The sequence below is a fragment of the Canis lupus genome, chromosome 33, assembly GCF_003254725.2.
Source record: "Canis lupus dingo isolate Sandy chromosome 33, ASM325472v2, whole genome shotgun sequence".
NCBI lineage: Eukaryota > Metazoa > Chordata > Mammalia > Carnivora > Canidae > Canis > Canis lupus.
The window spans coordinates 16,129,732-16,144,198 of record NC_064275.1 but is presented as its reverse complement, the minus strand read 5'-3'; the positions used below and the strand labels follow the sequence as shown (position 1 = coordinate 16,144,198).

The window sequence follows — 14,467 nt, the reverse complement described above, 5'->3', positions numbered from 1 at the left end:
CTCAGTGGTTGAGTGTCTGCCCTTGGCTCAGGGCATGATCTCAGGGTCCTGGGATCGAGTCCTTTATCAGGCTCCCTGTAGGGAGCCGGTTTCTCCCTCTGCCTAGGTCTCTGTCTCTCGTCTGCCTCTCATGAATAAATAAAATCTTCAAAAAATATATATATACACAGACACACAATTTTATCTTTTTAACCTATAAATGTTTAAGATAATATCGTATAAATGAAAATACTGTAGTTCTAAAGTTAAATATTCTGCCCAAGGTTATTCGATCAAGTAGTAAGTAATAGAGAACAAAGAATGAAATAAAGTTAGCTGGGGCAGACTAGAAGCCACCACCTTTATGCCCTTACTGGGAGAAAATGGGTTTTTTGCAGTATTCAACTTAGAATCTCCTTTTGGTCTGGTACTTGGAAATGAAGAACTCTTAGCTTTTATTTGAGTGGACATTCATATAAACTTTTTTTTTCCATATAAACTTCTAAATAATTGCAATGACCATTGCTGGAACCAGACATGGCATATTTAAAGAGAATTAAAGCACTATCAGTTTTGAAGTATGTTTCGCCAACTTACCATCATAGTATTTTCATATAAATACATATTTAGAAGTACTTTCCAATTTTGTTTCTATTAGAATGTCAGTCGCAAGGTGTTTGCTAAAAAACAAGGTTTTACTTAATTATAAAATTCCTTAGCAAACTAACAGCCCTCGGTTTGTTAAATAATGAGTCATTTTATTAGTCTCATTCTAGACTAAGAAACTTATGCCAATGTTAAGTAACCCACTACAGTAACCTTTCAAACACTGATTAGAATCTAAAAATAGTAAGATATACAATTTGTGTGTGTGTGTGTGAGTTCAAGCCCAATGCGAGGTTGTGCTTGAACTCACAACCCTGAGATCAAGACCTGAGCCAACTGAGCCACCCAGGTGGCCCCAGATACACAATTTTTTATTTTATTTTATTTTATTTTATTTTATTTTATTTTATTTTATTTTATTTTATTATTTTTTTATTTATGATAGTCACAGAGAGAGAGAGAGAGAGAGAGGCAGAGACATAGGCAGAGGGAGAAGCAGGCTCCATGCACCGGGAGCCTGATGTGGGATTCGATCCCGGGTCTCCAGGATCGCGCCCTGGGCCAAAGGCAGGCGCCAAACCGCTGCGCCACCCAGGGATCCCACACAATTATTTTAATCAATAATCAGCTTAGTCATTCAGGACCTTACCCCTTATTTCCTTACACGTGCCTCATTTATCTTCCTATTATTGCTCATTTCTCTAATCCTTACTATCTCCATTTGAATATGTTACATGAGGAAAAGTCTGAAATCCAAGCCAGTCAAATACTACTCTGCTCTTGTAAATGTTTGAAGATCTGGAATGATCTAGGAATAATTTCTACTCTACACTATCACTTTTCCCACCATATAAATTATAGCTTTGTATTCTGTCTTTAACAATAGGTCAATCGAATCCAATTAAGGTTAGGTGCCTGAGGTTTTGTGACCAAGGCCATACACATCATCAGTGGCACCAAATAAAAATAAAAATCCCAATGTGTCAAGTATGCTATTTATTCCACACTACTTATTCTAAATATATTCCTATTCCTTTATAGGAAATCTTTATTTTGCTAAGGGATAAAAAGCAATCCTATCATTTTTGCCCAAGTGTACTGAATTCAAATTTGAGGGTTATCTTGATGATAAGGACAAAGTTAATACCATATTTATAGTAATACTTCCAAAATTATTTTTTAAAAACTCAGGTTACTCTTTGAATATAAGATTTTCAATGTACAGTTCATTCATTATACATTCATCAAACTTCACACCTCCAAGAAAACCTTTCAGCTAATCTTGGTAAAGATATTAAATTTGGTAGTGCTTGTACTAAAACATAATCACAGACTTCATATCCTAAAGTAATTCCCAACTCTCTATATTATTAATATCCTTAAGTAATTCTCAAGTCCAAATAGACACTATTTCTTAAACATTTAAGTTATGGTCTACTTATCTACTTTTGTCCCATTAGCCTTATAATTCCTAGCTCTAAGACTCTGTAACTTAAGAGTTAGTTGACTGCATGTAGACCATAACTCTGCCTTCTAACTTAAGTGGGCATATTTATTTCCCTTGGTTCCATTCATCCTTCACTCATATTTATCCTTTCTTTGTATACCTCTTCTTAGTATCGCAACAGTCTAATGAGTGCCGAAAAGAGCAACTGAAAGAAAAGCCAGGTTATAAATCCATTTACCAACCAGATATACTATATAGATAAACTATGTTAAATATATATATGGGATATACTTCACAATTCCTTTTCTGATTCTTCTACTAACTCACAAAAAAAAAAAACAAAAAAACAAATGCAGAATACATTTAAGGGTATTAAGAGATGATGAACACTACTCTAAATTGCAAAGGAAGGGCTAAAATTTCTTGCATTCAAGTCAAATAATTTTAATGAAAATTGAGAATTGAGTACCAACGCTGCCTCCTCCACATCTCTGTCCACATAATCTACACAGACTCTATATTACACGAAAGCAAAAAAAAGTAAGCAAATGTCTAATATAAAAATTTGGCGTTTTTAAACATTCAGTTAATTTACTGAGTGACTGACGTGAAGCAACATTACCATCACCCAAGAAGATAGCCTACTAAATCTTAACTATATGCTTACGATCAGCAGAAAACAAGACAAAAATGTTAAAATAGTCAAAGATTTGTATGTGTGTATTTCAAAAGAACAGCTTCCTATTATCATGACAGCTGCATTAATCCACAGATATTGGAAACTCTTTTACAAACACAAAAAATTAGTATTCCCCAATATAACAGAGGCTTACTGACCATCACCAGAGATATCATGCATATGCCTTTGGGGAACATATTCAAAAATCTGTTAACACATCACACCAAAAGAAACAATACACAGAAATTCCATTACTTTAAAAAAATGTACATATTACTACTAAACTGAATTTAAGTTTGTCTTTATTACTGATACGTATGAATAAAAAATATATGACAGCTATTCAAACATGTGTTCACCTAGTTCACGTGACAAGATTTGAAAAAGATACTATTCTATATAGTAAAATACAGAAATTTGCTAAAACCACTTAAAATGAGCGAGTACAGAAATCTACAGGCCTTTTTCACACTTACATTCAAATACTAAGTACTAACAATTAATTGAAAGTTTCATTTTTTTCCATTCCCTTCACCAAAACTTCAGTGAAGTCATTGCATGATTCACACGTTATGTAAATTATCTACAAACTTACCTTCTCAATTTCTATTTGCTCCCTATAATACCTATCACTGTATTACCAATTTTCTCACTTTTTCAATAGCCCCTTTTTAATGCTTAACTTTTTGATACATCTAGTCCTTTATAGAGAATCCATAAAAATATTTTTTCCCAGTGTAGAGATCATTTATCCTATCCCTTTTTTAAGGATAAGTGATAATCACAAAATAAATGTTGTACTAGTAATAATACACAGACTGGCATGGGTAGCCCCACTTAGTCCAAATGTCAGGAGTTCACTTGCTATACAAGGCACCCAAAAAGTCCTGTGGCCAGTGTGGAGTAGGACAGTTCCAGAATGAAATCAAATAGACACTCCGTTGTTCCCTCTCAGCACAGTCAACATATTGTGGCCGACTGGGATATGTGAGAGCTCAGCTGAGTGAACTAGTAAGTACCCTCGATTTAACTAGAGGTCAAGAATGTAAAGGAGGCATGACATGGGTCCCTGGATGACAGGTGAACATCTGACACACAGACCAAATGGGGGTATCAGTGCTAATCCAGGTTATAGATTAGTAAACGTTTATGCCTAGTAAATGTCATTCCTGCAAAGAACTGGTAGAATGAAGAGAACATCAATAATGAAGGCACAAATAATGACAAAACCCCCAAAACGACAATGCAAGTATCTTACTCTTAATACACAAACTTGATCAGTTCCATCGTGAAGTAAAACCACAGCCATATAATCAGACGTAATGAGTGAGCCATAAAAACTAAAACAAATTAGGAGACCAAATAAAGATTTACATTCACTCTTATTAATGATACACCTCACACTAAATCCATAGTGCTGAAGCTGTAGGTAACATGAGGGTAGGGTTACTGTCATTAAAAAAAAAAAAAAATTGAAAAACCAATCATTCTGAACAGGAGACTAGCTCCAAAAACAGCATTTGGGATGAAAACTGTTAAGGTTCCCAACAATGTACTTCTTCCATTTGAATCTACTTGTTTTTGAAAGGTAGCATTTTAGTTACCAAGGATCAAAATAAAAACCAAATTATCAAAATACACTGAACATGGAATCAAACCTTTGAATCATTGAATCAAAAGTATAAAAACAAAATTAAAAAAACAACATATGAAGCACATTTAATCACATGGTTTGAGCTGGACCTTGAATATGGAAAAGGGTGGAAAGGAAAGTTCAGGTAAAAGCAGCTGGATGTGATTATTCAGACATTAAAGCACATGGCATGGTAAAAAAAAAAAAAGTTACTACACCTAGACATTAAGTAGGTTCTGGATTAGATCTAGGCTTTGAGCATCTAATGACTGCTATTATCAAAGGAAAAACAGGTATTATGTGCCTCTGACAGAAGATACCATCACTTAAGAAGTAATTTTGCCCCTCAAAATTAAGCCTTCACCTTATGAAGGTTTTAGACCTGACAATTTACAGAAAATACAGAGGTACAACTAGCACAATCCAAACTGGGAAACTGCAGGACACACATGAAGCCATTTTCTCAAGAAATAAAATACAAGGCAAAAATTAGGAGTAGGGAAATGCCTCACAGAGAACATATAGATTAAAAGAGATCACAATATATGGGTCACATTTAGATACTAATTAAAACTGCAAAAATGTGATTAGAACGTTGAATATTTACTAGACATGTAATATTAAGGAATTGATTTTTCATGTAATGATAAATCTGTGGTTACTTTTCCTAAATGTTCCTTCTCTTTTAGAGCTGCATGCTGATATATTTACAGATGAACTAATGGCAGGAAGGATTATGTGGGTAAGAATTTAATGGAACAAGACTGATCATGAGTTGATAATAACTGAAGCAGGTACACAAATGTTCATGTCATTATTCTATACTACTTTTGTATTAATTACCCATAATAAATTTTTTTTAAAGGGGGGCCAGTTTTCTAGATCTAGTTACCTCGGGCTTTTAGCTCAAACTATCCCTTCAAAAAAATAGGTGTTTCCTGAGATAATTCTCAAAACTGAGACTGTGATATTAGATATGTCTCTACAGAAATATTATATATGAAATAAGGAAATATTATATATGAAATAAGGAAATGAGGCCTCGAATTATTCTTTCAAGTTTTGAAGATTAGATTTTCAAGTTATCCTACTAAATTCACTTTCACTCTGCTTCACCCATAACACCCAGCCAGAATAGCAGCAGAAAATATAAATGAACTAGGACAACCCAAAATGGAATCGTTTTATCCTCATAAATTGAAATGAACTTGATAAAATAACTATCATCAGGGTTCAAGAAGATAACCCCTAAGGATATATACAGCAAAAGCTTTTGTAAGCAAATCTATCACTACTCAACCCAAAGTAGGTAGGTAACAAACAAAACAAAAAGAAAAAAACCTTGCAGCTTACTGAATAGAAGAAAACAAATATTAAACAGAAAGCATTTTTTAGAATATAGAAAAGTTGTCATGCTGTGTATACTATTCCAGAGATTACTTCATGCCTGAATATTCATTGGTATAACAAAAGGAAAACCAAGTTTAATCCAGTCAAAATGTATGCTATTTTAAAACAAAAACAAACAAAAGAACCCACTGCTTGCTTTAAAATAATTTAAAGTTTAGGAAAACAAGTATAATTTTAAGCAGCAGAGATAGAAAACAGGGAGATGGTTACAATTAGAAGCAATGGCATTTATAATGAAAGCCATTACAAATACAATGTTTATAAGTGAAAAACACTAAATGTCAACTTACAAAATATCTTGTGAAATGTGTTCATCCAAATGGAAAGCCAATATATATACATAATTTAACTTACATCACACACTCACAGCAAAAATATTCGAAATTTGTTTTAACTGCTAAGACTAGAGAAACAGGTAATTCATGACTATGGAGAGCAAATTCTGTAATGGCTAACCTACCAACTTAGATGCTATCCTCAAACTTTATTTGACTGTATCCTTAACCTGATATAGTCTTGTTTAGGTAGAGAAATAAAATAGATTTCAAATTCCCACAGAAACTTCATTACTTAAAATATAAGAAACTAGATTATACATACAACACACACACACACACACACACACACACACACTCCAGCAAATAACATAACGAGGACAAAGAAGGTAATACAGAGATACAGGCTTGGTATAGAAATATGCCTCTAAAGAATTTTTTTAAAAACTTTTATTTAAAGATTTGTTGCATGGCTATTAGGGCTACCACCTGATAAATAATTTGGTGGAAAAAAAAAAAAGTAAAAACCACTGGTACAAATTGAAATTAAATGCAAACTCAATACACCAAAAATTTGAGAAAGGAGTTTCTTATGAATGATACATTTCCAATTAACAAGTGAATAGAAAAAACAATTAAATCTATAAATCGTTCCATTAGAATTAAAAATATGGGTACCATTTCTTCCTTCTTATATTTTACACTGATTATTTCCATACATTCACAACTTCTTGTTCATATACCTTTAGTATTTACCAAAAACAAAATCAAACTCAAATAAAATGTTTTCACATATAAATTGTTATATTTATCTCAATTCTTGCACTCATATTGTACTTCCTACAAGCCCTTCTGCTACACATTTAGCTAGGGTTGTCTTTAGAAAACATTCCTATATATGGCTATCAGAAGCAATACTTACTACTGAAAAACCTTAATGGTTTCTTTAATCTTAGACTTATCAAATAGAAACCTTTTAGGCACATGGTAAAATACTAAATATTTCAACTATAATGTAGTCCTCAAATGTCACTTTTAAAGTTAACCCCTAGCCTATTAAAGTTTTAATGTATTTTAATAAAAATGGCAAAAAAATTGCATTCATCATCCCTGCATTACTGAATATTTTAACCAGTGTGAAAGAAAACCCTAAAGCGAAAACAAAAATGAGAAGCCAGTTCAAAGAATAAAGAAACAAAAATAAAAATGGCCAAAATAAAGTAAAACATTCTTCCATCTTTTCCAGAAAAAGAAAAGGATTTTCATATCGAACTATCAATTAGCTGTAAATACCACTGATACTAAAAAATTAATTTAACAAAAATGTTTAATGACATGTTCACAAATAAGTCTCTATGTACAGTAAACAAAGTTCTAATAAACAGCAGTGCAATGCTTCAGAAAGTCTTAACTAGTATCAGTTTTTATGATTTTTTTAATCTTTTCGTTTGCCAAATGATTTAGTTTAAGGATACAGAATGTATCAAACACTCACTTGCAGTTTTCCATGTCACCCTCTCCCGTAAAAAAACAAAACAAACAAAAATGTCCACCCTAAACACATAATGGCCACAATATTAAAGGAAGATCTTAATCGCTAAGTATTTATATTTTTAAAATGCAGTTCTTAAAATACATTGCTAATTTCTTTCAGATTGCACTCAAGTTGAGATTTATACAGTGATTATTCTGCTTAGATTCATATGGCATTTTAAACCATTGTTCTACAGATGAAATTGTGAACAAAAAAGCCACAATTCACATCTTCCATGGCAAGAATTTTAGATCCATTTTTCTTGTGGCCATCTCAGTGCTAGTATTTAAATTAAAACATAAAGTCCACTTCAATCACAGGGTATTACCAATAAAGTTTTCCTAGTATTTGTACATCAGTGGTTAATTATATTAAAACCAGATATTTTTAATATATGAGTGAGCTTACCTGTATCCTTAGCTGATATTATAGTTTTAGATTAAGTGTGTGACTGTTTGGGAAGAGAAATAAAATAGGTTTCTAACTTCCACAAAATACTGCTAGTTCAAAGAAAGGAAATTATGTTATAATCATTTAGAATAAGGCCTTGACTACTTGCAAAATTCTATGAACATGTTAGAACTTTGCCTTATAAAACATTCCTTTAGATTTGAGGAGAATCATCAGGAGTGGGGTGGTTGGGGGATTTAAAAAAAAAAAGTACCTACTTTGCCTTTTTATTAACAAAATAATTTATTTATGATTTTCCTACTAACTTCCACTTCAATTCCCTGGCAAAACACCTAAGGCAATTCTACACAGTCCTTTTTCAAATGAATCATCAACAGAAAAAACATATTCTTTGGGCTTCAAAGTAGTTGTCATTATTACAATTTTACAGGACTCCACCGTAGAAGCAATTTAATTACCTCACAAAGAAGATGATCCACATTTGAAGATTTAGATAACATTTCTTTTTCAAAAGATACATGATTTTTGGAAAGAATATACTTAATGAATTATGCAATAAACAAAAACAAAACAAAAAACCTTATGATGTTTCCAGTTTTAATTGGAAAAACAAAAATCTTGAAACAAATACATACATTTAGGAAGAAAAGGGGGATGGTTTGCCATATCCATCAGTAAGTGTTAATGACTGGTTCTATAATTCAAATTTTTCTCATTAAACCCCAAATTTACAAGTTTATCCTAATTTTCTGCATATTTACCTGTCTGAACGTCTCAGATGACTAAAACAAGATGGGCGAGAAAATTCTTTGTATAAATTCTTGGCTGACATGTCTCATTTCTGAAAACTGGTACTCCAATGCTAGTTTACCCACATTGTACCATATATTGAAATGCCCTCTCTGAACTATATTTAACTGCGTACCATCTTTTCATTATTATTCTTATATTTAGGACATAAAGCATTCAAACAAAACTATGCCACTTAATATATCAAAATCTATGTTCATACAACATTTAAGAATTGTCCTCCAGAGATGAAAAAAAAATGTTAATTATGTTTAAAAGGCATGTTTTTATTATAACTCTTGTACGTATTCTGGACAAAAATACTGACCAGCTAATTATGCTCTTCCACACATCATGTTCACTGAGTTTACTACCACAGTTTTAGTGCAACAAAATATCTTTGAAAAGCCACTCTACAGTAATTATGGCAAGGCTCATTAAAATGCAGAGGTAAAGATTCCATTTGTATAGAAACTTAGAAAATAATGTTTGAAAAGGAAAGGTGTTTCATCAGGCTGAATATTTTTTCGTATACTAAAAATATATATAAACATTTCTTGAATTAGTTTTATAGTCAATTTTGATGTAGCATCATTTAGTGGTGATAAATTTTGAGAGGTATATGTTTAACAAACATTATACTTGAGATTATAGTCTTAGGTAAACATTTAATACACAATGCCAAGGTAGTTTCCTTTTTTTTTTCTTTTTAATTTTTGTACCAAAAAAGTCATACATTTAATGTTGACATTTCTTCTTACCTGTGTGCCTCAGACCAATAAAGTACTCTGCATTAAAATTTAAATCTTGAGACAGTAGTACAGCATTGAAAAAAAAATTGTAAAGCAGCTCAGATACATTGAACCCAGATTTTACATTTTCATTTGTCAAATTAGAATATAAAAAGTAAGCTTGAAAATCAAGTTGAAAAAGCTTATTCTTCCTCAAGAAAAAGTATGAACAATCTGAAAATGATCAACTAGTATGAATGAAACATTGTACATAGGTAAGTCACATTTAGTGGTTGCTAAACATACCACTCCCTCCTGGAAATTACCGAACCATCTACGTGTGAAACTAAGTCATCTTCATTGTCGTCATAATGTTCATCGCTGACGAATTTCATTCCCATTTTTAGATCTTCATAATAATCCATTGGTCTTTCAAACCTACTGAGATTTTCTACATTGTTCCACTGCGTTTTTTCAGGCTCTTCTAAATAGTCTTTCCGTATTAGATTGTTCACTGGATTTTTGTTTTCTTTTTTCACACTGTCTGGGTAAGAATCAAGCTCATCTTGTTGAAGAACATCTATTTGTGATTCTTTTTGCATATCTGACGGTGGAATGTAGTTCTTGGCAAAGTAGTCTCCACGAAACGTCCGTCTTCTCCTATAGCAGAATATTCCAGCCAAAACACTTACAAGTACTATGAAGAGAGCCCCACCCACTACACTAGCAATGATTGTGCCAATTGTGTCATCCTTAATTGTTGCCAAAGTTGACAATGGGAAGGGCAATTTTTTTGGTTCTGTTGCTAGATCCTCGATGTCAGCAGTTGAGGGATGCCACTGAATTGTAGGTTGAAGGGTGGTAGTAGTAGGAGGATCTAATGGAAACAGTAAAGATAGACAAGACACAGAAAGGCAAAGAATGTCAATGCAGGCTGATCTGGCAGCAAGTTGAAAAGACAGCACAGTTAATGAATATATATTCATAGTAACAATAGTTTTTCATTCTTAGGATCAGAATATAGTGGTACTTCTATATTTCTTAAAAATAACAAAACTGACATTTAGTCAGTTACCAATGAAGTAAAAGAAATGAAATTACCTATGGTGTAAATCCTAAATTATTCTATTCCAAGTTTAAGCATGGTATTGTACTCCAAGGAATACTTTTCTTTCTTTCTTTTTTTTTTGAAGAGCATTACTTAAGTGTCCTGTATACAGCTGGCTTAAGAATTCTCATACAAAAACATTAAGCAATCCAAATGTACACTTTCTTAGCCAGAAGAACAAAGAAATAAAATGAAAGAATTTAAAAAATTAAAATGTTTTCTTAATATCGATCTTTACCTAATATCGTTTTACTTTTATAAGATTGGAACTTATCTTTAAAAGAATGAAAAACTATAGATTCTTGTTAAGTGGCCATAGTATAGCTGTTGGTTTAATAATTCTCTCAAAAATATTTTCCTTAAGTAAAGAGAACTCTTCAATTTTTAGGAAGGACATATATAGTACATACCATTATTTAGTAATTTAAAAATAAAAAGCATGTTTAAACTGTGTTAGCCAAATGGGCTATATTATCAAATGAGACTAACAGACAAGGACAAAGTAAAAACATGTTATCAAGTGTTATAAAATGCCATCACCATGTCTATATCCCATGGGTAAGATATCCAAACATTTAAGTAATTGAAGAATTTCAACCGTGTCTGCAAAATTTAGTGTCACATTGCTTTAGTATGGAGTCTCAAAGAGTAGCTAATATTTTAGAGAGAACATTCTAATAATACTTAAATATTAGATGCAAATGATCCTGTGTATTGCCATTAGATTACAGAGTAAATAGCCATTAATATTAAAAAGCAACTAAACATAAATAGTAAAAATTAAAGATCGGTTAATTCTCAATTAAGTGGTACTTGTAGGTCATGTTACACAAAACTCTAGAGTTTGAAGAAAGGATGAGTTAAAAAACCTTGAATTTCTTCTTTGATAAAAATAAATGACTCAAATGGTAATCTCCTATAATTAATTTTTAAATGAGTGGTACTGAGAGATTTTAAAAAATGATTGTTAGAAAAATACTAAATCTACATGGGGTAAGTTATTCTAAAATTACAAGCTAAAGAAAAATACTTACTGAAACAGGTTTCATCACGGAATGCCATATGTACAGAATGTGGTAAAAATTTAGCAAGTACAATATAAAATTAACAAGTACAGCATAACTAATTTCCTATGAGTTTAAACCAATATAACAGGCAATCCTGCCAAGTACTTTGAAGTGAATATTAGTTATCATATTATATGTAAGTGTATCAAGGAAGAGTTTTAATTTGTAAGAACATATTATTCACTGGTTGAATAAATTCAATCTTAAAAAAAAATTGTGGAACTGTAGGATCATTTCTAGTATAAAAGTAGTAAAGCCTATCATATAATGCAACTCCAGAGAACCAGGATATTAAAGAAATAAATGGAAATTTAATCATCTGTAAGACAATTCATGTATTTTCTGAGGTGGTAGGAAAATGGATAAGTCAAGTTTTCAAATACTAAATGTCATCTTTACAATGATTTCCAAAGAAAAAAAAATTACAATAAATTGGTATCAACATGTTTAAACAGAAGCACAAATCACCTAATTATTTGTAATTCACACATTTTTGTGCATGTTAAGATTTTTAAACTTTTGATAGTTCTTAATGAAATGATGTTTTTCTCAGAATAGTGCATGTACCTGAACTCTCACCAAGATATGTAATTCATTTTTTTACTAAGTATCTCTTAAAAAAAAAAAAAAGATTCACTGGTATTTCTTATTTCTACTTGCAATGTTCTTTATGTAAACACAGATTCATGGCCACTAATTAACTCAGATATAACAAAATACAGCTTTCAAAGACCCTAACTGAAAAAAAAGAGAAACCAAAAAACAAACCCTACTTTAAAATTTTGTCAGTGAAAAAAAAGAAATAAATAAAAAATAATAATAAATAAAATAAAATAAAATAAAATAAAATAAAATAAAATTTTGTTAGTGGTTCTAGAAATTTTTTAACCTGCCAACCCCTCCTCAACCAAATAAAGATATCATTGCCTCATTGATTCCACTGAAGAGGGATTATTGTTAATATTTAATTATTTTGTATTTTAAGCAATGGACATATGACAACGCACAAGACATTTGTTCATGTTTTCTCATTCCTGCCCTGCTCCAAGATAATTACACTGAAAATTAGAATTTGTGTAAGAAATCAAACAGATTATTTTGTAATCACTAATAGCTACTTATTTATCATAATTTAAAATCCTTCCTCATAGCATTCCTTATTTCTTCAGACAGTATTTTCTGATATTATTTGCAGAATGTGTGATAAACAAATATTTTATTAATGTAATGCACTAGTCGAGACTATGAGTTCTCGACAATCAAATGAAGAAGTTTTATTTTTTCCCCCCAAATTAATGAGTTCTGCCAAACAGGAAAACAAATAGTTCAGTAAGGCTTTTGTAGCTATAAAAGATTTTAGCCTAATAACTACTATATTAAAAAAATAAATCGATTTTCTTCTCTTAGACTTATAGGAGTTGTTTAAATAAACAAAATCTATGAATTTTAAAGAATACTGATTATATTTGGATTCTTATGCCAGATAGTGTACCTAATTCCTAAAATCAATAGGATTCAAAATTCAAGATTTGCATAGGATACTGTTTGAGTTTTAGGCATGGGGGAAGTTATGTGACTCAAAAATTTATTTCTCTATTCTCTAAGAAAATATATTCTACAAATATCAGGGAAAAACATACCAAAACAACCAGAAAAACACAATTTGCAGCAGTCATTTAGTATTGGACAAAGATTCACTGTAACTCCACAAGTAGTAATTGAGGTTGAATGTTGCAATCTTGGATCAATCACCTATTGCCCCAAATCTTACACTTACCAATGTGAAAAAAGGGTAGAATAAAATTACAATTTCCCCTCAGAGCTGCTAACTCTACTTGTTCTGAGATCTTTTAGTCTCCAGGCATGAGATACATTCATTTTAGAAATAATTTAAAAATCATTTCCTAAATTTTTGAATATCAATTTTAATACTGAATTAAAATTTTTTCTAGAGGAAAAAGGGTACATATAACTTTTAATAAAAAAGGCCAACAGCTTAATTGTTTACTCTGTGTGAATTATGGCCTTTTTTCTGATAAAAGCCTATTAGGATTTACTAGTCATTATGGACAGGCAGTATTATATCTAGGATATTTAATATTCTCCGAGAAGCTCTCAGAGGAGTTAACTACGCTCAACATAGTGTACTATATTAAAGACTGGATAGAAAGGTAAAGTCTAATACTTAAAATCATCTCATAAAATGATTTCTAAAGTACTTAGCAGCAACTAATTGATTTTTCTTATTTACTTAAAATTTTATTTCCCCTCTTTTAGGACTTAGTAGAGGTTGACCAAAAATGTGTGAAGTTTATCATCAGTGTTATGTTATTTACCTTGTCAAACAAAATAAAGCTATATAAAAGCACATTCTGGATTTTTCTTTCTTGTTTTCTTTTCAAACAAATTTTTTCATTCATGCAAGGAAAGTTTACTGAACACCTATCACATGCCAAACATTACTGCAGATGGTGGAAATACAGTAGTGAGTAAAACAGATGAAAGGACTTATTTCTAGTAGAAGTAAAAACAGAAAAGCATATAAATAAAATATGTAGATATTATGTGGCAGTAAATACCATAGAGAAAAATAAGGCAGAGGAGGAGTAAAGGGGTAAAGGAGGTTTCAATTTTATTTATAGTCATGAAGGTGATACTTGAGCAAACACCTAAAGGAAGTGGGGGAAAGAACTATAAGGATACCTGAAGAGCTTTCCAGCTGGAGAAGCAAGTCAAAGACTCTTAAGGTACCAAAGTTCCTGTTGTGTTCAAAGAACAGCAAGGAGGCCAGGAACAAG

General features: G+C 31.5%; 1 protein-coding gene across 14 annotated transcripts in view; it reads right to left on the bottom strand.

Moving 5' to 3' along the window:
- Nucleotides 1-14,467, bottom strand: part of NECTIN3 (nectin cell adhesion molecule 3) — a 294,923-nt gene that overhangs the window by 223,776 nt on the left and 56,680 nt on the right. The gene's annotated exons all lie outside the window — the stretch shown is intronic.